This window comes from Carya illinoinensis, chromosome 11, assembly GCF_018687715.1.
Source record: "Carya illinoinensis cultivar Pawnee chromosome 11, C.illinoinensisPawnee_v1, whole genome shotgun sequence".
Taxonomy (NCBI): Eukaryota; Viridiplantae; Streptophyta; class Magnoliopsida; order Fagales; family Juglandaceae; genus Carya; species Carya illinoinensis.
In genome coordinates this window covers 18,943,470-18,962,253 of record NC_056762.1, presented here as the reverse complement: position 1 = coordinate 18,962,253, position 18,784 = coordinate 18,943,470, and the positions used below count along the sequence as shown (strand labels likewise).

The 18,784-nt window shown below is 52.6% G+C and overlaps 62 non-coding genes across 62 annotated transcripts; all 62 read right to left on the bottom strand.

Moving 5' to 3' along the window:
- Positions 1-36: 36 nt before the first annotated feature.
- Positions 37-155, bottom strand: LOC122284856. The gene has a single exon (XR_006232206.1). It is a non-coding gene; the product is annotated as a 5S ribosomal RNA (ribosomal RNA).
- Positions 156-344: 189 nt separating this feature from the next.
- Positions 345-463, bottom strand: LOC122284854. The gene has a single exon (XR_006232204.1). It is a non-coding gene; the product is annotated as a 5S ribosomal RNA (ribosomal RNA).
- A 178-nt stretch (positions 464-641) lies between these two features.
- On the bottom strand, positions 642-760 carry LOC122284853. Its single transcript, XR_006232203.1, has one exon. It is a non-coding gene; the product is annotated as a 5S ribosomal RNA (ribosomal RNA).
- A 189-nt stretch (positions 761-949) lies between these two features.
- On the bottom strand, positions 950-1,068 carry LOC122287067. The gene has a single exon (XR_006234374.1). It is a non-coding gene; the product is annotated as a 5S ribosomal RNA (ribosomal RNA).
- Positions 1,069-1,246: 178 nt separating this feature from the next.
- Positions 1,247-1,365, bottom strand: LOC122283195. Its single transcript, XR_006230673.1, has one exon. It is a non-coding gene; the product is annotated as a 5S ribosomal RNA (ribosomal RNA).
- Positions 1,366-1,554: 189 nt separating this feature from the next.
- LOC122284852 lies at positions 1,555-1,673 on the bottom strand. The gene has a single exon (XR_006232202.1). It is a non-coding gene; the product is annotated as a 5S ribosomal RNA (ribosomal RNA).
- Positions 1,674-1,862: 189 nt separating this feature from the next.
- LOC122284851 lies at positions 1,863-1,981 on the bottom strand. The gene has a single exon (XR_006232201.1). It is a non-coding gene; the product is annotated as a 5S ribosomal RNA (ribosomal RNA).
- Positions 1,982-2,170: 189 nt separating this feature from the next.
- LOC122284850 lies at positions 2,171-2,289 on the bottom strand. The gene has a single exon (XR_006232200.1). It is a non-coding gene; the product is annotated as a 5S ribosomal RNA (ribosomal RNA).
- A 178-nt stretch (positions 2,290-2,467) lies between these two features.
- On the bottom strand, positions 2,468-2,586 carry LOC122284849. Its single transcript, XR_006232199.1, has one exon. It is a non-coding gene; the product is annotated as a 5S ribosomal RNA (ribosomal RNA).
- Positions 2,587-2,775: 189 nt separating this feature from the next.
- LOC122288742 lies at positions 2,776-2,894 on the bottom strand. Its single transcript, XR_006235994.1, has one exon. It is a non-coding gene; the product is annotated as a 5S ribosomal RNA (ribosomal RNA).
- A 189-nt stretch (positions 2,895-3,083) lies between these two features.
- LOC122283167 lies at positions 3,084-3,202 on the bottom strand. The gene has a single exon (XR_006230647.1). It is a non-coding gene; the product is annotated as a 5S ribosomal RNA (ribosomal RNA).
- Positions 3,203-3,391: 189 nt separating this feature from the next.
- On the bottom strand, positions 3,392-3,510 carry LOC122284848. The gene has a single exon (XR_006232198.1). It is a non-coding gene; the product is annotated as a 5S ribosomal RNA (ribosomal RNA).
- A 189-nt stretch (positions 3,511-3,699) lies between these two features.
- Positions 3,700-3,818, bottom strand: LOC122288068. Its single transcript, XR_006235345.1, has one exon. It is a non-coding gene; the product is annotated as a 5S ribosomal RNA (ribosomal RNA).
- A 189-nt stretch (positions 3,819-4,007) lies between these two features.
- On the bottom strand, positions 4,008-4,126 carry LOC122284847. The gene has a single exon (XR_006232197.1). It is a non-coding gene; the product is annotated as a 5S ribosomal RNA (ribosomal RNA).
- Positions 4,127-4,315: 189 nt separating this feature from the next.
- LOC122284846 lies at positions 4,316-4,434 on the bottom strand. The gene has a single exon (XR_006232196.1). It is a non-coding gene; the product is annotated as a 5S ribosomal RNA (ribosomal RNA).
- A 189-nt stretch (positions 4,435-4,623) lies between these two features.
- Positions 4,624-4,742, bottom strand: LOC122287247. The gene has a single exon (XR_006234548.1). It is a non-coding gene; the product is annotated as a 5S ribosomal RNA (ribosomal RNA).
- A 178-nt stretch (positions 4,743-4,920) lies between these two features.
- On the bottom strand, positions 4,921-5,039 carry LOC122284845. The gene has a single exon (XR_006232195.1). It is a non-coding gene; the product is annotated as a 5S ribosomal RNA (ribosomal RNA).
- A 189-nt stretch (positions 5,040-5,228) lies between these two features.
- On the bottom strand, positions 5,229-5,347 carry LOC122284843. Its single transcript, XR_006232193.1, has one exon. It is a non-coding gene; the product is annotated as a 5S ribosomal RNA (ribosomal RNA).
- Positions 5,348-5,536: 189 nt separating this feature from the next.
- On the bottom strand, positions 5,537-5,655 carry LOC122284842. The gene has a single exon (XR_006232192.1). It is a non-coding gene; the product is annotated as a 5S ribosomal RNA (ribosomal RNA).
- A 189-nt stretch (positions 5,656-5,844) lies between these two features.
- On the bottom strand, positions 5,845-5,963 carry LOC122284840. Its single transcript, XR_006232191.1, has one exon. It is a non-coding gene; the product is annotated as a 5S ribosomal RNA (ribosomal RNA).
- A 189-nt stretch (positions 5,964-6,152) lies between these two features.
- On the bottom strand, positions 6,153-6,271 carry LOC122284839. The gene has a single exon (XR_006232190.1). It is a non-coding gene; the product is annotated as a 5S ribosomal RNA (ribosomal RNA).
- Positions 6,272-6,449: 178 nt separating this feature from the next.
- On the bottom strand, positions 6,450-6,568 carry LOC122284838. The gene has a single exon (XR_006232189.1). It is a non-coding gene; the product is annotated as a 5S ribosomal RNA (ribosomal RNA).
- Positions 6,569-6,757: 189 nt separating this feature from the next.
- LOC122284837 lies at positions 6,758-6,876 on the bottom strand. Its single transcript, XR_006232188.1, has one exon. It is a non-coding gene; the product is annotated as a 5S ribosomal RNA (ribosomal RNA).
- A 179-nt stretch (positions 6,877-7,055) lies between these two features.
- LOC122284836 lies at positions 7,056-7,174 on the bottom strand. The gene has a single exon (XR_006232187.1). It is a non-coding gene; the product is annotated as a 5S ribosomal RNA (ribosomal RNA).
- Positions 7,175-7,363: 189 nt separating this feature from the next.
- On the bottom strand, positions 7,364-7,482 carry LOC122287066. Its single transcript, XR_006234373.1, has one exon. It is a non-coding gene; the product is annotated as a 5S ribosomal RNA (ribosomal RNA).
- Positions 7,483-7,660: 178 nt separating this feature from the next.
- LOC122288170 lies at positions 7,661-7,779 on the bottom strand. Its single transcript, XR_006235440.1, has one exon. It is a non-coding gene; the product is annotated as a 5S ribosomal RNA (ribosomal RNA).
- A 189-nt stretch (positions 7,780-7,968) lies between these two features.
- Positions 7,969-8,087, bottom strand: LOC122284835. The gene has a single exon (XR_006232186.1). It is a non-coding gene; the product is annotated as a 5S ribosomal RNA (ribosomal RNA).
- A 189-nt stretch (positions 8,088-8,276) lies between these two features.
- LOC122284834 lies at positions 8,277-8,395 on the bottom strand. Its single transcript, XR_006232185.1, has one exon. It is a non-coding gene; the product is annotated as a 5S ribosomal RNA (ribosomal RNA).
- Positions 8,396-8,584: 189 nt separating this feature from the next.
- LOC122284833 lies at positions 8,585-8,703 on the bottom strand. Its single transcript, XR_006232184.1, has one exon. It is a non-coding gene; the product is annotated as a 5S ribosomal RNA (ribosomal RNA).
- A 178-nt stretch (positions 8,704-8,881) lies between these two features.
- LOC122284831 lies at positions 8,882-9,000 on the bottom strand. The gene has a single exon (XR_006232182.1). It is a non-coding gene; the product is annotated as a 5S ribosomal RNA (ribosomal RNA).
- A 189-nt stretch (positions 9,001-9,189) lies between these two features.
- On the bottom strand, positions 9,190-9,308 carry LOC122288741. Its single transcript, XR_006235993.1, has one exon. It is a non-coding gene; the product is annotated as a 5S ribosomal RNA (ribosomal RNA).
- Positions 9,309-9,497: 189 nt separating this feature from the next.
- Positions 9,498-9,616, bottom strand: LOC122284830. The gene has a single exon (XR_006232181.1). It is a non-coding gene; the product is annotated as a 5S ribosomal RNA (ribosomal RNA).
- A 189-nt stretch (positions 9,617-9,805) lies between these two features.
- LOC122284829 lies at positions 9,806-9,924 on the bottom strand. Its single transcript, XR_006232180.1, has one exon. It is a non-coding gene; the product is annotated as a 5S ribosomal RNA (ribosomal RNA).
- A 189-nt stretch (positions 9,925-10,113) lies between these two features.
- Positions 10,114-10,232, bottom strand: LOC122287246. The gene has a single exon (XR_006234547.1). It is a non-coding gene; the product is annotated as a 5S ribosomal RNA (ribosomal RNA).
- Positions 10,233-10,410: 178 nt separating this feature from the next.
- LOC122284828 lies at positions 10,411-10,529 on the bottom strand. Its single transcript, XR_006232179.1, has one exon. It is a non-coding gene; the product is annotated as a 5S ribosomal RNA (ribosomal RNA).
- A 189-nt stretch (positions 10,530-10,718) lies between these two features.
- LOC122284827 lies at positions 10,719-10,837 on the bottom strand. Its single transcript, XR_006232178.1, has one exon. It is a non-coding gene; the product is annotated as a 5S ribosomal RNA (ribosomal RNA).
- A 189-nt stretch (positions 10,838-11,026) lies between these two features.
- On the bottom strand, positions 11,027-11,145 carry LOC122284826. The gene has a single exon (XR_006232177.1). It is a non-coding gene; the product is annotated as a 5S ribosomal RNA (ribosomal RNA).
- Positions 11,146-11,334: 189 nt separating this feature from the next.
- Positions 11,335-11,453, bottom strand: LOC122284825. Its single transcript, XR_006232176.1, has one exon. It is a non-coding gene; the product is annotated as a 5S ribosomal RNA (ribosomal RNA).
- Positions 11,454-11,642: 189 nt separating this feature from the next.
- On the bottom strand, positions 11,643-11,761 carry LOC122284824. The gene has a single exon (XR_006232175.1). It is a non-coding gene; the product is annotated as a 5S ribosomal RNA (ribosomal RNA).
- Positions 11,762-11,939: 178 nt separating this feature from the next.
- LOC122284823 lies at positions 11,940-12,058 on the bottom strand. Its single transcript, XR_006232174.1, has one exon. It is a non-coding gene; the product is annotated as a 5S ribosomal RNA (ribosomal RNA).
- Positions 12,059-12,247: 189 nt separating this feature from the next.
- Positions 12,248-12,366, bottom strand: LOC122284822. Its single transcript, XR_006232173.1, has one exon. It is a non-coding gene; the product is annotated as a 5S ribosomal RNA (ribosomal RNA).
- Positions 12,367-12,544: 178 nt separating this feature from the next.
- LOC122284820 lies at positions 12,545-12,663 on the bottom strand. Its single transcript, XR_006232171.1, has one exon. It is a non-coding gene; the product is annotated as a 5S ribosomal RNA (ribosomal RNA).
- A 189-nt stretch (positions 12,664-12,852) lies between these two features.
- Positions 12,853-12,971, bottom strand: LOC122287065. Its single transcript, XR_006234372.1, has one exon. It is a non-coding gene; the product is annotated as a 5S ribosomal RNA (ribosomal RNA).
- Positions 12,972-13,149: 178 nt separating this feature from the next.
- Positions 13,150-13,268, bottom strand: LOC122288169. The gene has a single exon (XR_006235439.1). It is a non-coding gene; the product is annotated as a 5S ribosomal RNA (ribosomal RNA).
- A 189-nt stretch (positions 13,269-13,457) lies between these two features.
- On the bottom strand, positions 13,458-13,576 carry LOC122284819. Its single transcript, XR_006232170.1, has one exon. It is a non-coding gene; the product is annotated as a 5S ribosomal RNA (ribosomal RNA).
- Positions 13,577-13,765: 189 nt separating this feature from the next.
- LOC122283166 lies at positions 13,766-13,884 on the bottom strand. Its single transcript, XR_006230646.1, has one exon. It is a non-coding gene; the product is annotated as a 5S ribosomal RNA (ribosomal RNA).
- Positions 13,885-14,073: 189 nt separating this feature from the next.
- On the bottom strand, positions 14,074-14,192 carry LOC122284818. Its single transcript, XR_006232169.1, has one exon. It is a non-coding gene; the product is annotated as a 5S ribosomal RNA (ribosomal RNA).
- Positions 14,193-14,381: 189 nt separating this feature from the next.
- LOC122288067 lies at positions 14,382-14,500 on the bottom strand. Its single transcript, XR_006235344.1, has one exon. It is a non-coding gene; the product is annotated as a 5S ribosomal RNA (ribosomal RNA).
- A 189-nt stretch (positions 14,501-14,689) lies between these two features.
- LOC122284817 lies at positions 14,690-14,808 on the bottom strand. The gene has a single exon (XR_006232168.1). It is a non-coding gene; the product is annotated as a 5S ribosomal RNA (ribosomal RNA).
- Positions 14,809-14,997: 189 nt separating this feature from the next.
- Positions 14,998-15,116, bottom strand: LOC122284816. The gene has a single exon (XR_006232167.1). It is a non-coding gene; the product is annotated as a 5S ribosomal RNA (ribosomal RNA).
- Positions 15,117-15,305: 189 nt separating this feature from the next.
- LOC122287245 lies at positions 15,306-15,424 on the bottom strand. Its single transcript, XR_006234546.1, has one exon. It is a non-coding gene; the product is annotated as a 5S ribosomal RNA (ribosomal RNA).
- A 178-nt stretch (positions 15,425-15,602) lies between these two features.
- LOC122284814 lies at positions 15,603-15,721 on the bottom strand. Its single transcript, XR_006232166.1, has one exon. It is a non-coding gene; the product is annotated as a 5S ribosomal RNA (ribosomal RNA).
- A 189-nt stretch (positions 15,722-15,910) lies between these two features.
- LOC122284813 lies at positions 15,911-16,029 on the bottom strand. Its single transcript, XR_006232165.1, has one exon. It is a non-coding gene; the product is annotated as a 5S ribosomal RNA (ribosomal RNA).
- Positions 16,030-16,218: 189 nt separating this feature from the next.
- On the bottom strand, positions 16,219-16,337 carry LOC122284812. The gene has a single exon (XR_006232164.1). It is a non-coding gene; the product is annotated as a 5S ribosomal RNA (ribosomal RNA).
- A 189-nt stretch (positions 16,338-16,526) lies between these two features.
- Positions 16,527-16,645, bottom strand: LOC122284811. Its single transcript, XR_006232163.1, has one exon. It is a non-coding gene; the product is annotated as a 5S ribosomal RNA (ribosomal RNA).
- Positions 16,646-16,834: 189 nt separating this feature from the next.
- Positions 16,835-16,953, bottom strand: LOC122284810. Its single transcript, XR_006232162.1, has one exon. It is a non-coding gene; the product is annotated as a 5S ribosomal RNA (ribosomal RNA).
- A 178-nt stretch (positions 16,954-17,131) lies between these two features.
- Positions 17,132-17,250, bottom strand: LOC122284808. Its single transcript, XR_006232160.1, has one exon. It is a non-coding gene; the product is annotated as a 5S ribosomal RNA (ribosomal RNA).
- A 189-nt stretch (positions 17,251-17,439) lies between these two features.
- Positions 17,440-17,558, bottom strand: LOC122284807. Its single transcript, XR_006232159.1, has one exon. It is a non-coding gene; the product is annotated as a 5S ribosomal RNA (ribosomal RNA).
- A 178-nt stretch (positions 17,559-17,736) lies between these two features.
- Positions 17,737-17,855, bottom strand: LOC122284806. The gene has a single exon (XR_006232158.1). It is a non-coding gene; the product is annotated as a 5S ribosomal RNA (ribosomal RNA).
- Positions 17,856-18,044: 189 nt separating this feature from the next.
- On the bottom strand, positions 18,045-18,163 carry LOC122287064. The gene has a single exon (XR_006234371.1). It is a non-coding gene; the product is annotated as a 5S ribosomal RNA (ribosomal RNA).
- A 179-nt stretch (positions 18,164-18,342) lies between these two features.
- On the bottom strand, positions 18,343-18,461 carry LOC122288168. The gene has a single exon (XR_006235438.1). It is a non-coding gene; the product is annotated as a 5S ribosomal RNA (ribosomal RNA).
- Positions 18,462-18,650: 189 nt separating this feature from the next.
- On the bottom strand, positions 18,651-18,769 carry LOC122284805. The gene has a single exon (XR_006232157.1). It is a non-coding gene; the product is annotated as a 5S ribosomal RNA (ribosomal RNA).
- Positions 18,770-18,784: the final 15 nt, after the last annotated feature.

The following is an 18,784-nucleotide window of genomic DNA, read 5'->3' as shown; positions in this document are numbered from 1 at the left end:
TCCATCCGACCGGAGATGCGGTAAAAATAAAAAGGGGGGGTGCAACACGAGGACTTCCCAGGAGGTCACCCATCCTAGTACTACTCTCGCCCAAGCACGCTTAACTGCGGAGTTCTGATGGGATCCGGTGCATTAGTGCTGGTATGATCGCACCCATCATGCTACCAGCGAAAAACTAATATAATCCTATTACGACCTAGCCGCACCATGCCTATCCCATGCCAACCGGCGATCTGATCGATACCCATTGCTACGCGATGGGGTCGGTGCGATTTTCCTAAGAATCCATTGCCCGGTTGTCGTTCCGGTCCATCCGACCGGAGATGCGGTAAAAATAAAAAGGGGGGGTGCAACACGAGGACTTCCCAGGAGGTCACCCATCCTAGTACTACTCTCGCCCAAGCACGCTTAACTGCGGAGTTCTGATGGGATCCGGTGCATTAGTGCTGGTATGATCGCACCCATCATGCTACCAGCGAAAAACTAATATAATCCTATTACGACCTAGCCGCACCCTGCCTATCCCATGCCAACTGGCGATCTGATTGATAGCGATGGGGTCGGTGCGATTTTCCTAAGAATCCATTGCCCGGTTGTCGTTCCGGTCCATCCGACCGGAGATGCGGTAAAAATAAAAAGGGGGGGTGCAACACGAGGACTTCCCAGGAGGTCACCCATCCTAGTACTACTCTCGCCCAAGCACGCTTAACTGCGGAGTTCTGATGGGATCCGGTGCATTAGTGCTGGTATGATCGCACCCATCATGCTACCAGCGAAAAACTAATATAATCCTATTACGACCTAGCCGCACCCTGCCTATCTCATGCCAACCGGCGATCTGACCGATACCCATTGCTACGCGATGGGGTCGGTGCGATTTTCCTAAAAATCCATTCCCTGGTTCTCGTTCCGGTCCATCCGACCAGAGATGCGGTAAAAATTAAAAGGGGGGGTGCAACACGAGGGCTTCCCAGGAGGTCACCCATCCTAGTACTACTCTCGCCCAAGCACGCTTAACTGCGGAGTTCTGATGGGATCCGGTGCATTAGTGCTGGTATGATCGCACCCATCATGCTACCAGCGAAAAACTAATATAATCCTATTACGACCTAGCCGCACCCTGCCTATCCCATGCCAACTGGCGATCTGATTGATAGCAATGGGGTCGGTGCGATTTTCCTAAGAATCCATTGCCCGGTTGTCGTTCCGGTCCATCCGACCGGAGATGCGGTAAAAATAAAAAGGGGGGGTGCAACACGAGGACTTCCCAGGAGGTCACCCATCCTAGTACTACTCTCGCCCGAGCACGCTTAACTGCGTAGTTCTGATGGGATCCGGTGCATTAGTGCTGGTAGGATCGCACCCATCATGCTACCAGCGAAAAACTAATATAATCCTATTACGACCTAGCCGCACCATGCCTATCCCATGCCAACCGGCGATCTGATCGATACCCATTGCTACGCGATGGGGTCGGTGCGATTTTCCTAAGAATCCATTGCCCGGTTGTCGTTCCGGTCCATCCGACCGGAGATGCGGTAAAAATAAAAAGGAGGGGTGCAACACGAGGACTTCCCAGGAGGTCACCCATCCTAGTACTACTCTCGCCCAAGCACGCTTAACTGCGGAGTTCTGATGGGATCCGGTGCATTAGTGCTGGTATGATCGCACCCATCATGCTACCAGCGAAAAACTAATATAATCCTATTACGACCTAGCCGCACCATGCCTATCCCATGCCAACCGGCGATCTGATCGATACCCATTGCTACGCGATGGGGTCGGTGCGATTTTCCTAAGAATCCATTGCCCGGTTGTCGTTCCGGTCCATCCGACCGGAGATGCGGTAAAAATAAAAAGGGGGGGTGCAACACGAGGACTTCCCAGGAGGTCACCCATCCTAGTACTACTCTCGCCCAAGCACGCTTAACTGCGGAGTTCTGATGGGATCCGGTGCATTAGTGCTGGTATGATCGCACCCATCATGCTACCAGCGAAAAACTAATATAATCCTATTACGACCTAGCCGCACCCTGCCTATCTCATGCCAACCGGCGATCTGACAGATACCCATAGCTACGCGATGGGGTCGGTGCGATTTTCCTAAAAATCCATTCCCTGGTTCTCGTTCCGGTCCATCCGACCAGAGATGCGGTAAAAATTAAAAGGGGGGGTGCAACACGAGGACTTCCCAGGAGGTCACCCATCCTAGTACTACTCTCGCCCAAGCACGCTTAACTGCGGAGTTCTGATGGGATCCGGTGCATTAGTGCTGGTATGATCGCACCCATCATGCTACCAGCGAAAAACTAATATAATCCTATTACGACCTAGCCGCACCCTGCCTATCCCATGCCAACCGGCGATCTGATTGATAGCGATGGGGTCGGTGCGATTTTCCTAAGAATCCATTGCCCGGTTGTCGTTCCGGTCCATCCGACCGGAGATGCGGTAAAAATAAAAAGGGGGGGTGCAACACGAGGACTTCCCAGGAGGTCACCCATCCTAGTACTACTCTCGCCCAAGCACGCTTAACTGCGGAGTTCTGATGGGATCCGGTGCATTAGTGCTGGTATGATCGCACCCATCATGCTACCAGCGAAAAACTAATATAATCCTATTACGACCTAGCCGCACCATGCCTATCCCATGCCAACCGGCGATCTGATCGATACCCATTGCTACGCGATGGGGTCGGTGCGATTTTCCTAAGAATCCATTGCCCGGTTGTCGTTCCGGTCCATCCGACCGGAGATGCGGTAAAAATAAAAAGGGGGGGTGCAACACGAGGACTTCCCAGGAGGTCACCCATCCTAGTACTACTTTCGCCCAAGCACGATTAACTGCGGAGTTCTGATGGGATCCGGTGCATTAGTGCTGGTATGATCGCACCCATCATGCTACCAGCGAAAAACTAATATAATCCTATTACGACCTAGCCGCACCATGCCTATCCCATGCCAACCGGCGATCTGATCGATACCCATTGCTACGCGATGGGGTCGGTGCGATTTTCCTAAGAATCCATTGCCCGGTTGTCGTTCCGGTCCATCCGACCGGAGATGCGGTAAAAATAAAAAGGGGGGGTGCAACACGAGGACTTCCCAGGAGGTCACCCATCCTAGTACTACTTTCGCCCAAGCACGATTAACTGCGGAGTTCTGATGGGATCCGGTGCATTAATGCTGGTATGATCGCACCCATCATGCTACCAGCGAAAAACTAATATAATCCTATTACGACCTAGCCGCACCATGCCTATCCCATGCCAACCGGCGATCTGATCGATACCCATTGCTACGCGATGGGGTCGGTGCGATTTTCCTAAGAATCCATTGCCCGGTTGTCGTTCCGGTCCATCCGACCGGAGATGCGGTAAAAATAAAAAGGGGGGGTGCAACACGAGGACTTCCCAGGAGGTCACCCATCCTAGTACTACTCTCGCCCAAGCACGCTTAACTGCGGAGTTCTGATGGGATCCGGTGCATTAGTGCTGGTATGATCGCACCCATCATGCTACCAGCGAAAAACTAATATAATCCTATTACGACCTAGCCGCACCCTGCCTATCCCATGCCAACCGGCGATCTGATCGATACCCATTGCTACGCGATGGGGTCGGTGCGATTTTCCTAAGAATCCATTGCCCGGTTGTCGTTCCGGTCCATCCGACCGGAGATGCGGTAAAAATAAAAAGGGGGGGTGCAACACGAGGACTTCCCAGGAGGTCACCCATCCTAGTACTACTCTCGCCCAAGCACGATTAGCTGCGGAGTTCTGATGGGATCCGGTGCATTAGTGCTGGTATGATCGCACCCATCATGCTACCAGCGAAAAACTAATATAATCCTATTACGACCTAGCCGCACCATGCCTATCCCATGCCAACCGGCGATCTGATCGATACCCATTGCTACGCGATGGGGTCGGTGCGATTTTCCTAAGAATCCATTGCCCGGTTGTCGTTCCGGTCCATCCGACCGGAGATGCGGTAAAAATAAAAAGGGGGGGTGCAACACGAGGACTTCCCAGGAGGTCACCCATCCTAGTACTACTCTCGCCCAAGCACGCTTAACTGCGGAGTTCTGATGGGATCCGGTGCATTAGTGCTGGTATGATCGCACCCATCATGCTACCAGCGAAAAACTAATATAATCCTATTACGACCTAGCCGCACCCTGCCTATCTCATGCCAACCGGCGATCTGACCGATACCCATTGCTACGCGATGGGGTCGGTGCGATTTTCCTAAAAATCCATTCCCTGGTTCTCGTTCCGGTCCATCCGACCAGAGATGCGGTAAAAATTAAAAGGGGGGGTGCAACACGAGGACTTCCCAGGAGGTCACCCATCCTAGTACTACTCTCGCCCAAGCACGCTTAACTGCGGAGTTCTGATGGGATCCGGTGCATTAGTGCTGGTATGATCGCACCCATCATGCTACCAGCGAAAAACTAATATAATCCTATTACGACCTAGCCGCACCATGCCTATCCCATGCCAACCGGCGATCTGATCGATACCCATTGCTACGCGATGGGGTCGGTGCGATTTTCCTAAGAATCCATTGCCCGGTTGTCGTTCCGGTCCATCCGACCGGAGATGCGGTAAAAATAAAAAGGGGGGGTGCAACACGAGGACTTCCCAGGAGGTCACCCATCCTAGTACTACTCTCGCCCAAGCACGCTTAACTGCGGAGTTCTGATGGGATCCGGTGCATTAGTGCTGGTATGATCACACCCATCATGCTACCAGCGAAAAACTAATATAATCCTATTACGACCTAGCCGCACCCTGCCTATCCCATGCCAACTGGCGATCTGATTGATAGCGATGGGGTCGGTGCGATTTTCCTAAGAATCCATTGCCCGGTTGTCGTTCCGGTCCATCCGACCGGAGATGCGGTAAAAATAAAAAGGGGGGGTGCAACACGAGGACTTCCCAGGAGGTCACCCATCCTAGTACTACTCTCGCCCAAGCACGCTTAACTGCGGAGTTCTGATGGGATCCGGTGCATTAGTGCTGGTATGATCGCACCCAACATGCTACCAGCGAAAAACTAATATAATCCTATTACGACCTAGCCGCACCATGCCTATCCCATGCCAACCGGCGATCTGATCGATACCCATTGCTACGCGATGGGGTCGGTGCGATTTTCCTAAGAATCCATTGCCCGGTTGTCGTTCCGGTCCATCCGACCGGAGATGCGGTAAAAATAAAAAGGGGGGGTGCAACACGAGGACTTCCCAGGAGGTCACCCATCCTAGTACTACTCTCGCCCAAGCACGCTTAACTGCGGAGTTCTGATGGGATCCGGTGCATTAGTGCTGGTATGATCGCACCCATCATGCTACCAGCGGAAAACTAATATAATCCTATTACGACCTAGCCGCACCATGCCTATCCCATGCCAACCGGCGATCTGATCGATACCCATTGCTACGCGATGGGGTCGGTGCGATTTTCCTAAGAATCCATTGCCCGGTTGTCGTTCCGGTCCATCCGACCGGAGATGCGGTAAAAATAAAAAGGGGGGGTGCAACACGAGGACTTCCCAGGAGGTCACCCATCCTAGTACTACTCTCGCCCAAGCACGCTTAACTGCGGAGTTCTGATGGGATCCGGTGCATTAGTGCTGGTATGATCGCACCCATCATGCTACCAGCGAAAAACTAATATAATCCTATTACGACCTAGCCACACCCTGCCTATCTCATGCCAACCGGCGATCTGACCGATACCCATTGCTACGCGATGGGGTCGGTGCGATTTTCCTAAAAATCCATTCCCTGGTTCTCGTTCCGGTCCATCCGACCAGAGATGCGGTAAAAATTAAAAGGGGGGGTGCAACACGAGGACTTCCCAGGAGGTCACCCATCCTAGTACTACTCTCGCCCAAGCACGCTTAACTGCGGAGTTCTGATGGGATCCGGTGCATTAGTGCTGGTATGATCGCACCCATCATGCTACCAGCGAAAAACTAATATAATCCTATTACGACCTAGCCGCACCCTGCCTATCTCATGCCAACCGGCGATCTGACCGATACCCATCGCTACGCGATGGGGTCGGTGCGATTTTCCTAAAAATCCATTCCCTGGTTCTCGTTCCGGTCCATCCGACCAGAGATGCGGTAAAAATTAAAAGGGGGGGTGCAACACGAGGACTTCCCAGGAGGTCACCCATCCTAGTACTACTCTCGCCCAAGCACGCTTAACTGCGGAGTTCTGATGGGATCCGGTGCATTAGTGCTGGTATGATCGCACCCATCATGCTACCAGCGAAAAACTAATATAATCCTATTACGACCTAGCCGCACCCTGCCTATCCCATGCCAACTGGCGATCTGATTGATAGCAATGGGGTCGGTGCGATTTTCCTAAGAATCCATTGCCCGGTTGTCGTTCCGGTCCATCCGACCGGAGATGCGGTAAAAATAAAAAGGGGGGGTGCAACACGAGGACTTCCCAGGAGGTCACCCATCCTAGTACTACTCTCGCCCAAGCACGCTTAACTGCGGAGTTCTGATGGGATCCGGTGCATTAGTGCTGGTATGATCGCACCCATCATGCTACCAGCGAAAAACTAATATAATCCTATTACGACCTAGCCGCACCATGCCTATCCCATGCCAACCGGCGATCTGATCGATACCCATTGCTACGCGATGGGGTCGGTGCGATTTTCCTAAGAATCCATTGCCCGGTTGTCGTTCCGGTCCATCCGACCGGAGATGCGGTAAAAATAAAAAGGGGGGGTGCAACACGAGGACTTCCCAGGAGGTCACCCATCCTAGTACTACTCTCGCCCAAGCACGCTTAACTGCGGAGTTCTGATGGGATCCGGTGCATTAGTGCTGGTATGATCGCACCCATCATGCTACCAGCGAAAAACTAATATAATCCTATTACGACCTAGCCGCACCCTGCCTATCCCATGCCAACTGGCGATCTGATTGATAGCGATGGGGTCGGTGCGATTTTCCTAAGAATCCATTGCCCGGTTGTCGTTCCGGTCCATCCGACCGGAGATGCGGTAAAAATAAAAAGGGGGGGGTGCAACACGAGGACTTCCCAGGAGGTCACCCATCCTAGTACTACTCTCGCCCAAGCACGCTTAACTGCGGAGTTCTGATGGGATCCGGTGCATTAGTGCTGGTATGATCGCACCCATCATGCTACCAGCGAAAAACTAATATAATCCTATTACGACCTAGCCGCACCCTGCCTATCTCATGCCAACCGGCGATCTGACCGATACCCATTGCTACGCGATGGGGTCGGTGCGATTTTCCTAAAAATCCATTCCCTGGTTCTCGTTCCGGTCCATCCGACCAGAGATGCGGTAAAAATTAAAAGGGGGGGTGCAACACGAGGGCTTCCCAGGAGGTCACCCATCCTAGTACTACTCTCGCCCAAGCACGCTTAACTGCGGAGTTCTGATGGGATCCGGTGCATTAGTGCTGGTATGATCGCACCCATCATGCTACCAGCGAAAAACTAATATAATCCTATTACGACCTAGCCGCACCCTGCCTATCCCATGCCAACTGGCGATCTGATTGATAGCAATGGGGTCGGTGCGATTTTCCTAAGAATCCATTGCCCGGTTGTCGTTCCGGTCCATCCGACCGGAGATGCGGTAAAAATAAAAAGGGGGGGTGCAACACGAGGACTTCCCAGGAGGTCACCCATCCTAGTACTACTCTCGCCCGAGCACGCTTAACTGCGGAGTTCTGATGGGATCCGGTGCATTAGTGCTGGTAGGATCGCACCCATCATGCTACCAGCGAAAAACTAATATAATCCTATTACGACCTAGCCGCACCATGCCTATCCCATGCCAACCGGCGATCTGATCGATACCCATTGCTACGCGATGGGGTCGGTGCGATTTTCCTAAGAATCCATTGCCCGGTTGTCGTTCCGGTCCATCCGACCGGAGATGCGGTAAAAATAAAAAGGAGGGGTGCAACACGAGGACTTCCCAGGAGGTCACCCATCCTAGTACTACTCTCGCCCAAGCACGCTTAACTGCGGAGTTCTGATGGGATCCGGTGCATTAGTGCTGGTATGATCGCACCCATCATGCTACCAGCGAAAAACTAATATAATCCTATTACGACCTAGCCGCACCATGCCTATCCCATGCCAACCGGCGATCTGATCGATACCCATTGCTACGCGATGGGGTCGGTGCGATTTTCCTAAGAATCCATTGCCCGGTTGTCGTTCCGGTCCATCCGACCGGAGATGCGGTAAAAATAAAAAGGGGGGGTGCAACACGAGGACTTCCCAGGAGGTCACCCATCCTAGTACTACTCTCGCCCAAGCACGCTTAACTGCGGAGTTCTGATGGGATCCGGTGCATTAGTGCTGGTATGATCGCACCCATCATGCTACCAGCGAAAAACTAATATAATCCTATTACGACCTAGCCGCACCCTGCCTATCTCATGCCAACCGGCGATCTGACAGATACCCATAGCTACGCGATGGGGTCGGTGCGATTTTCCTAAAAATCCATTCCCTGGTTCTCGTTCCGGTCCATCCGACCAGAGATGCGGTAAAAATTAAAAGGGGGGGTGCAACACGAGGACTTCCCAGGAGGTCACCCATCCTAGTACTACTCTCGCCCAAGCACGCTTAACTGCGGAGTTCTGATGGGATCCGGTGCATTAGTGCTGGTATGATCGCACCCATCATGCTACCAGCGAAAAACTAATATAATCCTATTACGACCTAGCCGCACCCTGCCTATCCCATGCCAACCGGCGATCTGATTGATAGCGATGGGGTCGGTGCGATTTTCCTAAGAATCCATTGCCCGGTTGTCGTTCCGGTCCATCCGACCGGAGATGCGGTAAAAATAAAAAGGGGGGGTGCAACACGAGGACTTCCCAGGAGGTCACCCATCCTAGTACTACTCTCGCCCAAGCACGCTTAACTGCGGAGTTCTGATGGGATCCGGTGCATTAGTGCTGGTATGATCGCACCCATCATGCTACCAGCGAAAAACTAATATAATCCTATTACGACCTAGCCGCACCATGCCTATCCCATGCCAACCGGCGATCTGATCGATACCCATTGCTACGCGATGGGGTCGGTGCGATTTTCCTAAGAATCCATTGCCCGGTTGTCGTTCCGGTCCATCCGACCGGAGATGCGGTAAAAATAAAAAGGGGGGGTGCAACACGAGGACTTCCCAGGAGGTCACCCATCCTAGTACTACTTTCGCCCAAGCACGATTAACTGCGGAGTTCTGATGGGATCCGGTGCATTAGTGCTGGTATGATCGCACCCATCATGCTACCAGCGAAAAACTAATATAATCCTATTACGACCTAGCCGCACCATGCCTATCCCATGCCAACCGGCGATCTGATCGATACCCATTGCTACGCGATGGGGTCGGTGCGATTTTCCTAAGAATCCATTGCCCGGTTGTCGTTCCGGTCCATCCGACCGGAGATGCGGTAAAAATAAAAAGGGGGGGTGCAACACGAGGACTTCCCAGGAGGTCACCCATCCTAGTACTACTCTCGCCCAAGCACGCTTAACTGCGGAGTTCTGATGGGATCCGGTGCATTAGTGCTGGTATGATCGCACCCATCATGCTACCAGCGAAAAACTAATATAATCCTATTACGACCTAGCCGCACCCTGCCTATCTCATGCCAACCGGCGATCTGACCGATACCCATTGCTACGCGATGGGGTCGGTGCGATTTTCCTAAAAATCCATTCCCTGGTTCTCGTTCCGGTCCATCCGACCAGAGATGCGGTAAAAATTAAAAGGGGGGGTGCAACACGAGGACTTCCCAGGAGGTCACCCATCCTAGTACTACTCTCGCCCAAGCACGCTTAACTGCGGAGTTCTGATGGGATCCGGTGCATTAGTGCTGGTATGATCGCACCCATCATGCTACCAGCGAAAAACTAATATAATCCTATTACGACCTAGCCGCACCATGCCTATCCCATGCCAACCGGCGATCTGATCGATACCCATTGCTACGCGATGGGGTCGGTGCGATTTTCCTAAGAATCCATTGCCCGGTTGTCGTTCCGGTCCATCCGACCGGAGATGCGGTTAAAATAAAAAGGGGGGGTGCAACACGAGGACTTCCCAGGAGGTCACCCATCCTAGTACTACTCTCGCCCAAGCACGCTTAACTGCGGAGTTCTGATGGGATCCGGTGCATTAGTGCTGGTATGATCACACCCATCATGCTACCAGCGAAAAACTAATATAATCCTATTACGACCTAGCCGCACCCTGCCTATCCCATGCCAACTGGCGATCTGATTGATAGCGATGGGGTCGGTGCGATTTTCCTAAGAATCCATTGCCCGGTTGTCGTTCCGGTCCATCCGACCGGAGATGCGGTAAAAATAAAAAGGGGGGGTGCAACACGAGGACTTCCCAGGAGGTCACCCATCCTAGTACTACTCTCGCCCAAGCACGCTTAACTGCGGAGTTCTGATGGGATCCGGTGCATTAGTGCTGGTATGATCGCACCCAACATGCTACCAGCGAAAAACTAATATAATCCTATTACGACCTAGCCGCACCATGCCTATCCCATGCCAACCGGCGATCTGATCGATACCCATTGCTACGCGATGGGGTCGGTGCGATTTTCCTAAGAATCCATTGCCCGGTTGTCGTTCCGGTCCATCCGACCGGAGATGCGGTAAAAATAAAAAGGGGGGGTGCAACACGAGGACTTCCCAGGAGGTCACCCATCCTAGTACTACTCTCGCCCAAGCACGCTTAACTGCGGAGTTCTGATGGGATCCGGTGCATTAGTGCTGGTATGATCGCACCCATCATGCTACCAGCGAAAAACTAATATAATCCTATTACGACCTAGCCGCACCATGCCTATCCCATGCCAACCGGCGATCTGATCGATACCCATTGCTACGCGATGGGGTCGGTGCGATTTTCCTAAGAATCCATTGCCCGGTTGTCGTTCCGGTCCATCCGACCGGAGATGCGGTAAAAATAAAAAGGGGGGGTGCAACACGAGGACTTCCCAGGAGGTCACCCATCCTAGTACTACTCTCGCCCAAGCACGCTTAACTGCGGAGTTCTGATGGGATCCGGTGCATTAGTGCTGGTATGATCGCACCCATCATGCTACCAGCGAAAAACTAATATAATCCTATTACGACCTAGCCACACCCTGCCTATCTCATGCCAACCGGCGATCTGACCGATACCCATTGCTACGCGATGGGGTCGGTGCGATTTTCCTAAAAATCCATTCCCTGGTTCTCGTTCCGGTCCATCCGACCAGAGATGCGGTAAAAATTAAAAGGGGGGGTGCAACACGAGGACTTCCCAGGAGGTCACCCATCCTAGTACTACTCTCGCCCAAGCACGCTTAACTGCGGAGTTCTGATGGGATCCGGTGCATTAGTGCTGGTATGATCGCACCCATCATGCTACCAGCGAAAAACTAATATAATCCTATTACGACCTAGCCGCACCCTGCCTATCTCATGCCAACCGGCGATCTGACCGATACCCATCGCTACGCGATGGGGTCGGTGCGATTTTCCTAAAAATCCATTCCCTGGTTCTCGTTCCGGTCCATCCGACCAGAGATGCGGTAAAAATTAAAAGGGGGGGTGCAACACGAGGACTTCCCAGGAGGTCACCCATCCTAGTACTACTCTCGCCCAAGCACGCTTAACTGCGGAGTTCTGATGGGATCCGGTGCATTAGTGCTGGTATGATCGCACCCATCATGCTACCAGCGAAAAACTAATATAATCCTATTACGACCTAGCCGCACCCTGCCTATCCCATGCCAACTGGCGATCTGATTGATAGCAATGGGGTCGGTGCGATTTTCCTAAGAATCCATTGCCCGGTTGTCGTTCCGGTCCATCCGACCGGAGATGCGGTAAAAATAAAAAGGGGGGGTGCAACACGAGGACTTCCCAGGAGGTCACCCATCCTAGTACTACTCTCGCCCAAGCACGCTTAACTGCGGAGTTCTGATGGGATCCGGTGCATTAGTGCTGGTATGATCGCACCCATCATGCTACCAGCGAAAAACTAATATAATCCTATTACGACCTAGCCGCACCATGCCTATCCCATGCCAACCGGCGATCTGATCGATACCCATTGCTACGCGATGGGGTCGGTGCGATTTTCCTAAGAATCCATTGCCCGGTTGTCGTTCCGGTCCATCCGACCGGAGATGCGGTAAAAATAAAAAGGGGGGGTGCAACACGAGGACTTCCCAGGAGGTCACCCATCCTAGTACTACTCTCGCCCAAGCACGCTTAACTGCGGAGTTCTGATGGGATCCGGTGCATTAGTGCTGGTATGATCGCACCCATCATGCTACCAGCGAAAAACTAATATAATCCTATTACGACCTAGCCGCACCCTGCCTATCCCATGCCAACTGGCGATCTGATTGATAGCGATGGGGTCGGTGCGATTTTCCTAAGAATCCATTGCCCGGTTGTCGTTCCGGTCCATCCGACCGGAGATGCGGTAAAAATAAAAAGGGGGGGTGCAACACGAGGACTTCCCAGGAGGTCACCCATCCTAGTACTACTCTCGCCCAAGCACGCTTAACTGCGGAGTTCTGATGGGATCCGGTGCATTAGTGCTGGTATGATCGCACCCATCATGCTACCAGCGAAAAACTAATATAATCCTATTACGACCTAGCCGCACCCTGCCTATCTCATGCCAACCGGCGATCTGACCGATACCCATTGCTACGCGATGGGGTCGGTGCGATTTTCCTAAAAATCCATTCCCTGGTTCTCGTTCCGGTCCATCCGACCAGAGATGCGGTAAAAATTAAAAGGGGGGGTGCAACACGAGGGCTTCCCAGGAGGTCACCCATCCTAGTACTACTCTCGCCCAAGCACGCTTAACTGCGGAGTTCTGATGGGATCCGGTGCATTAGTGCTGGTATGATCGCACCCATCATGCTACCAGCGAAAAACTAATATAATCCTATTACGACCTAGCCGCACCCTGCCTATCCCATGCCAACTGGCGATCTGATTGATAGCAATGGGGTCGGTGCGATTTTCCTAAGAATCCATTGCCCGGTTGTCGTTCCGGTCCATCCGACCGGAGATGCGGTAAAAATAAAAAGGGGGGGTGCAACACGAGGACTTCCCAGGAGGTCACCCATCCTAGTACTACTCTCGCCCGAGCACGCTTAACTGCGGAGTTCTGATGGGATCCGGTGCATTAGTGCTGGTAGGATCGCACCCATCATGCTACCAGCGAAAAACTAATATAATCCTATTACGACCTAGCCGCACCATGCCTATCCCATGCCAACCGGCGATCTGATCGATACCCATTGCTACGCGATGGGGTCGGTGCGATTTTCCTAAGAATCCATTGCCCGGTTGTCGTTCCGGTCCATCCGACCGGAGATGCGGTAAAAATAAAAAGGAGGGGTGCAACACGAGGACTTCCCAGGAGGTCACCCATCCTAGTACTACTCTCGCCCAAGCACGCTTAACTGCGGAGTTCTGATGGGATCCGGTGCATTAGTGCTGGTATGATCGCACCCATCATGCTACCAGCGAAAAACTAATATAATCCTATTACGACCTAGCCGCACCATGCCTATCCCATGCCAACCGGCGATCTGATCGATACCCATTGCTACGCGATGGGGTCGGTGCGATTTTCCTAAGAATCCATTGCCCGGTTGTCGTTCCGGTCCATCCGACCGGAGATGCGGTAAAAATAAAAAGGGGGGGTGCAACACGAGGACTTCCCAGGAGGTCACCCATCCTAGTACTACTTTCGCCCAAGCACGATTAACTGCGGAGTTCTGATGGGATCCGGTGCATTAATGCTGGTATGATCGCACCCATCATGCTACCAGCGAAAAACTAATATAATCCTATTACGACCTAGCCGCACCATGCCTATCCCATGCCAACCGGCGATCTGATCGATACCCATTGCTACGCGATGGGGTCGGTGCGATTTTCCTAAGAATCCATTGCCCGGTTGTCGTTCCGGTCCATCCGACCGGAGATGCGGTAAAAATAAAAAGGGGGGGTGCAACACGAGGACTTCCCAGGAGGTCACCCATCCTAGTACTACTCTCGCCCAAGCACGCTTAACTGCGGAGTTCTGATGGGATCCGGTGCATTAGTGCTGGTATGATCGCACCCATCATGCTACCAGCGAAAAACTAATATAATCCTATTACGACCTAGCCGCACCCTGCCTATCCCATGCCAACCGGCGATCTGATCGATACCCATTGCTACGCGATGGGGTCGGTGCGATTTTCCTAAGAATCCATTGCCCGGTTGTCGTTCCGGTCCATCCGACCGGAGATGCGGTAAAAATAAAAAGGGGGGGTGCAACACGAGGACTTCCCAGGAGGTCACCCATCCTAGTACTACTCTCGCCCAAGCACGATTAGCTGCGGAGTTCTGATGGGATCCGGTGCATTAGTGCTGGTATGATCGCACCCATCATGCTACCAGCGAAAAACTAATATAATCCTATTACGACCTAGCCGCACCATGCCTATCCCATGCCAACCGGCGATCTGATCGATACCCATTGCTACGCGATGGGGTCGGTGCGATTTTCCTAAGAATCCATTGCCCGGTTGTCGTTCCGGTCCATCCGACCGGAGATGCGGTAAAAATAAAAAGGGGGGGTGCAACACGAGGACTTCCCAGGAGGTCACCCATCCTAGTACTACTCTCGCCCAAGCACGCTTAACTGCGGAGTTCTGATGGGATCCGGTGCATTAGTGCTGGTATGATCGCACCCATCATGCTACCAGCGAAAAACTAATATAATCCTATTACGACCTAGCCGCACCCTGCCTATCTCATGCCAACCGGCGATCTGACCGATACCCATTGCTACGCGATGGGGTCGGTGCGATTTTCCTAAAAATCCATTCCCTGGTTCTCGTTCCGGTCCATCCGACCAGAGATGCGGTAAAAATTAAAAGGGGGGGTGCAACACGAGGACTTCCCAGGAGGTCACCCATCCTAGTACTACTCTCGCCCAAGCACGCTTAACTGCGGAGTTCTGATGGGATCCGGTGCATTAGTGCTGGTATGATCGCACCCATCATGCTACCAGCGAAAAACTAATATAATCCTATTACGACCTAGCCGCACCATGCCTATCCCATGCCAACCGGCGATCTGATCGATACCCATTGCTACGCGATGGGGTCGGTGCGATTTTCCTAAGAATCCATTGCCCGGTTGTCGTTCCGGTCCATCCGACCGGAGATGCGGTAAAAATAAAAAGGGGGGGTGCAACACGAGGACTTCCCAGGAGGTCACCCATCCTAGTACTACTCTCGCCCAAGCACGCTTAACTGCGGAGTTCTGATGGGATCCGGTGCATTAGTGCTGGTATGATCACACCCATCATGCTACCAGCGAAAAACTAATATAATCCTATTACGACCTAGCCGCACCCTGCCTATCCCATGCCAACTGGCGATCTGATTGATAGCGATGGGGTCGGTGCGATTTTCCTAAGAATCCATTGCCCGGTTGTCGTTCCGGTCCATCCGACCGGAGATGCGGTAAAAATAAAAAGGGGGGGTGCAACACGAGGACTTCCCAGGAGGTCACCCATCCTAGTACTACTCTCGCCCAAGCACGCTTAACTGCGGAGTTCTGATGGGATCCGGTGCATTAGTGCTGGTATGATCGCACCCAACATGCTACCAGCGAAAAACTAATATAATCCTATTACGACCTAGCCGCACCATGCCTATCCCATGCCAACCGGCGATCTGATCGATACCCATTGCTACGCGATGGGGTCGGTGCGATTTTCCTAAGAATCCATTGCCCGGTTGTCGTTCCGGTCCATCCGACCGGAGATGCGGTAAAAATAAAAAGGGGGGGTGCAACACGAGGACTTCCCAGGAGGTCACCCATCCTAGTACTACTCTCGCCCAAGCACGCTTAACTGCGGAGTTCTGATGGGATCCGGTGCATTAGTGCTGGTATGATCGCACCCATCATGCTACCAGCGGAAAACTAATATAATCCTATTACGACCTAGCCGCACCATGCCTATCCCATGCCAACCGGCGATCTGATCGATACCCATTGCTACGCGATGGGGTCGGTGCGATTTTCCTAAGAATCCATTGCCCGGTTGTCGTTCCGGTCCATCCGACCGGAGATGCGGTAAAAATAAAAAGGGGGGGTGCAACACGAGGACTTCCCAGGAGGTCACCCATCCTAGTACTACTCTCGCCCAAGCACGCTTAACTGCGGAGTTCTGATGGGATCCGGTGCATTAGTGCTGGTATGATCGCACCCATCATGCTACCAGCGAAAAACTAATATAATCCTATTACGACCTAGCCACACCCTGCCTATCTCATGCCAACCGGCGATCTGACCGATACCCATTGCTACGCGATGGGGTCGGTGCGATTTTCCTAAAAATCCATTCCCTGGTTCTCGTTCCGGTCCATCCGACCAGAGATGCGGTAAAAATTAAAAGGGGGGGTGCAACACGAGGACTTCCCAGGAGGTCACCCATCCTAGTACTACTCTCGCCCAAGCACGCTTAACTGCGGAGTTCTGATGGGATCCGGTGCATTAGTGCTGGTATGATCGCACCCATCATGCTACCAGCGAAAAACTAATATAATCCTATTACGACCTAGCCGCACCCTGCCTATCTCATGCCAACCGGCGATCTGACCGATACCCATCGCTACGCGATGGGGTCGGTGCGATTTTCCTAAAAATCCATTCCCTGGTTCTCGTTCCGGTCCATCCGACCAGAGATGCGGTAAAAATTAAAAGGGGGGGTGCAACACGAGGACTTCCCAGGAGGTCACCCATCCTAGTACTACTCTCGCCCAAGCACGCTTAACTGCGGAGTTCTGATGGGATCCGGTGCATTAGTGCTGGTATGATCGCACCCATCATGCTACCAGCGAAAAACTAATATAATCCTATTACGACCTAGCCGCACCCTGCCTATCCCATGCCAACTGGCGATCTGATTGATAGCAATGGGGTCGGTGCGATTTTCCTAAGAATCCATTGCCCGGTTGTCGTTCCGGTCCATCCGACCGGAGATGCGGTAAAAATAAAAAGGGGGGGTGCAACACGAGGACTTCCCAGGAGGTCACCCATCCTAGTACTACTCTCGCCCAAGCACGCTTAACTGCGGAGTTCTGATGGGATCCGGTGCATTAGTGCTGGTATGATCGCACCCATCATGCTACCAGCGAAAAACTAATATAATCCTATTACGACCTAGCCGCACCATGCCTATCCCATGCCAACCGGCGATCTGATCGATACCCATTGCTACGCGATGGGGTCGGTGCGATTTTCCTAAGAATCCATTGCCCGGTTGTCGTTCCGGTCCATCCGACCGGAGATGCGGTAAAAATAAAAAGGGGGGGTGCAACACGAGGACTTCCCAGGAGGTCACCCATCCTAGTACTACTCTCGCCCAAGCACGCTTAACTGCGGAGTTCTGATGGGATCCGGTGCATTAGTGCTGGTATGATCGCACCCATCATGCTACCAGCGAAAAACTAATATAATCCTATTACGACCTAGCCGCACCCTGCCTATCCCATGCCAACTGGCGATCTGATTGATAGCGATGGGGTCGGTGCGATTTTCCTAAGAATCCATTGCCCGGTTGTCGTTCCGGTCCATCCGACCGGAGATGCGGTAAAAATAAAAAGGGGGGGTGCAACACGAGGACTTCCCAGGAGGTCACCCATCCTAGTACTACTCTCGCCCAAGCACGCTTAACTGCGGAGTTCTGATGGGATCCGGTGCATTAGTGCTGGTATGATCGCACCCATCATGCTACCAGCGAAAAACTAATATAATCCTATTACGACCTAGCCGCACCCTGCCTATCTCATGCCAACCGGCGATCTGACCGATACCCATTGCTACGCGATGGGGTCGGTGCGATTTTCCTAAAAATCCATTCCCTGGTTCTCGTTCCGGTCCATCCGACCAGAGATGCGGTAAAAATTAAAAGGGGGGGTGCAACACGAGGGCTTCCCAGGAGGTCACCCATCCTAGTACTACTCTCGCCCAAGCACGCTTAACTGCGGAGTTCTGATGGGATCCGGTGCATTAGTGCTGGTATGATCGCACCCATCATGCTACCAGCGAAAAAACTAATATAATCCTATTACGACCTAGCCGCACCCTGCCTATCCCATGCCAACTGGCGATCTGATTGATAGCAATGGGGTCGGTGCGATTTTCCTAAGAATCCATTGCCCGGTTGTCGTTCCGGTCCATCCGACCGGAGATGCGGTAAAAATAAAAAGGGGGGGTGCAACACGAGGACTTCCCAGGAGGTCACCCATCCTAGTACTACTCTCGCCCGAGCACGCTTAACTGCGGAGTTCTGATGGGATCCGGTGCATTAGTGCTGGTAGGATCGCACCCATCATGCTACCAGCGAAAAACTAATATAATCCTATTACGACCTAGCCGCACCATGCCTATCCCATGCCAACCGGCGATCTGATCGATACCCATTGCTACGCGATGGGGTCGGTGCGATTTTCCTAAGAATCCATTGCCCGGTTGTCGTTCCGGTCCATCCGACCGGAGATGCGGTAAAAATAAAAAGGAGGGGTGCAACACGAGGACTTCCCAGGAGGTCACCCATCCTAGTACTACTCTCGCCCAAGCACGCTTAACTGCGGAGTTCTGATGGGATCCGGTGCATTAGTGCTGGTATGATCGCACCCATCATGCTACCAGCG